Here is a 2982-nt window from a genome sequence, read left to right as displayed (position 1 = left end):
TATAACCAATTTTTTGTGCAAAGTTCAAAAAGGTTTCAGTTACAAATATATGTACATATATTTCTGTCTCAACAAATAATGCAATTGCAAACAAAAAGAATTCTCTTTTATCAATCACAGTTTGTTTTTTAAGTTTTTTTCTAATTGTTATTCAAAGAAAAAATGTAAGGGGAAACCTCAACATTATGGTAAAGATAATATTAATAAAATGTCAATTTCTTGTTTGGGCTTTTTATAAATTTGTTTGCACTGTTAAATATAGTTATAAGACTGTCATAACCAAAATGTTTTAAAATAATAATTTATGGATAAAGCTAACCAAACAATTTCAACAGGTTTCCACGTTTTTAACAGGTTTCCACCTTTGGCTCCCAAACATAGCAAAGCATTTTGAAAGTATACCCTCAAATACCGTCAAAGTATTTGCATGTATCTGTATTTAAAATTTATTTTGGTTTAATGTTATAGCTGGTTTAATTTTATATGCTTTTCTTTTGTTTTGTTATGTTAATGGGGAACAATAGTTGTTAAAGTTTGTGCTTCTAAACAGTTAACAAGAGTAAAATTGGTATCACAAGCAAATTAACTCTAACTCTAAAAAGCTTGTTTAAGTTATGTTACTAAAAACAAAGTGTTCAGCAAGGGAAAGCAGTACCCCTTCTCATGAAAGATTGTGAGCATTTATTTTAGCTGTTAAGCATTACATTTAGTGTTAAATATTAGTAATGCACCCCAAATGAAAATGAATGTCTATACAACAATTGCAAAAGTATAGCTTATGTTATAAAAGGCTCGGTCCCTATTACATTGTTCTTATTACATTGTAAACAAACTAAGTTAAAACTGTGTATTAAGTTTGGGTTACTGAAAACAAACAAACAAACAAAAAATTTTACTATGTTAACTAACAAAAGTTGTTTAAGTTGCATCCCACAGACCAAATATGCCAGAAAATATTACACCCTGAAGACACCAGATAATAACTGTATACAGTGAAGAAACCTCCAAGCATCAAGAAAAGAAAAATGCTTTATAAATAAGACACTGTTCAAATACATTTCTATCTACCATATATGGACAATTAAGTTAACAATCAGACAAAAATCACTAGCTGGACCACAAAAACTGTCATTTAATTTTAGCTTGATTACTGTGTAAAAACAACTGAATTATTGCTGTACTATCATTGTACTGCTGTATTATTGCTGTATTGTATTATTGCTGTACAACATCTACAATGTGTATGACCTTGCTAAATTGTTTAACCAACCCACAGGTAAAAATCAACAAACGAATGGCAGCAAACACCATGAAAGCAAGGAAAAAACAAATTGGTAAAGAAATTAAGTTACATAGTAACTACAAATTGGGTAAACAAATTGCCTGTTTGTACCAGTCATAATTTGGGTCAGTGACATTGCATCCTAACTGAGGCACATGTTATTCAAAACAATCTTGTTTAGTACCTGGGTACCAATATTAAATCCCGACACAGCAATATTTGATAAATTGGTTACTGTCCATTCAGTAGGTTATCTGGAACACAGCATCCATAACAAACAACTGGATCTACATCAACTACTGGTGTATCACAGAGCAGTTCAACCAATGGAACAGAGAAGCTACCCACTTCTGTTTCCTGCCCAGTAAAGCTTACCCAAGGGTGACGACCAGCAGCAAGGGTAACCTATAACATGAATGGACAGTACTGTGTAGTAACTCATTACAATATATTTATATATAAAGGCCTCCGTGGTAGTGTCACTACTCCAAATTTCTGTTTTACTTCTCATATACATAACACTGTGGGACACACTATCACAATCCCTATCCCAGTATTTTAAAACACTCAGCCTGCTACTAATGATGAGACACATGATAACTGGAATTGCCCTAATAGGAGTGTGTTTCTATCTGTGTCACCAAAGTAAAAGGGCCAGAGTACACCAGCAGCCTGGAAAAACATGGCTATGCTTGGTATAAGTTGGTGTCATATGTACACATATATACTATACATATAGGCCCATACACACTACAAATATATGCCATATCCATATAATTCATATATATTAATTATTTGGAAGTGTCTCTAAGAATCAATCATAATATTACATTCCTCAGTCATGGTCCCGGGCCTAACATTCCCAGGCCCACCATAAGGGACTAAAAAATAATTGGATAATAAAATCTGTCTCACAGTCGTACGAGGGAATGTGCAGACTAAACAGACAGATGGAGCATGAGTGTATGGATGGTAAAATAAGGCAACCACTTAACAGTGTTTAGCCCACTGGGTTAACTTTAGTCCATGCATTATGCTTTTCCGGGACGATGGGTAAACATCCTCCCCATAAAAAGACAAAAAGTGAGGGAATGTAGTAAGTGAAGGCCCTGATAAAGGCCCAGTATGAGGCCTGAGGCCTGAACTAAAATAATGGCCAAAACTTTGCTAACATAAAGCAAAGTGAAGCTGTGAGCCAGAGGCAGGCCCTGCTCACAGAAGCTGGCAAGGAAAGGGCTGATGCAAGAAGATACATACCTAAAAGGTGCTGAACAATAGAAATCAGAACATTCACATACTTGCACATTCCACACAGATAACAAGGAACAGACTGACCCATCCCAATGACAAGGGCAAAAGGGTAAAATGATGGATAGAGTTGTTTTGATAGAACCAACATGTACAAGGTGAGAGGCGGCACCTTACTGCGTAGAGGGGTTGTACCTTGCTGCATGGAGGGGCTGCACCTCAATACGTCAGGAGTGATGTGTAACTTGTTCGTACTTGTATATAAAAATGTATCCCTGGGGCCGTGTCTTTGTCCGGCCGAGGGGGCAGTGGAAAGTCCCGCCACTGACTGAGCCGAGTCCATTGCCAAGAGGCACTTTCCCGTAGTATGCCCTGTAGAGTAACAATCTCAGAGGAACTGCAATTGTGTCCGAGCGCAATAAACCTGGCCGACGTGCCTTTGTATCTTACTA

The sequence above is a fragment of the Gopherus evgoodei genome, chromosome 3 (genome assembly GCF_007399415.2).
Source record: "Gopherus evgoodei ecotype Sinaloan lineage chromosome 3, rGopEvg1_v1.p, whole genome shotgun sequence".
Taxonomy (NCBI): Eukaryota; Metazoa; Chordata; order Testudines; family Testudinidae; genus Gopherus; species Gopherus evgoodei.
This window is presented reverse-complemented; position numbering follows the sequence as displayed.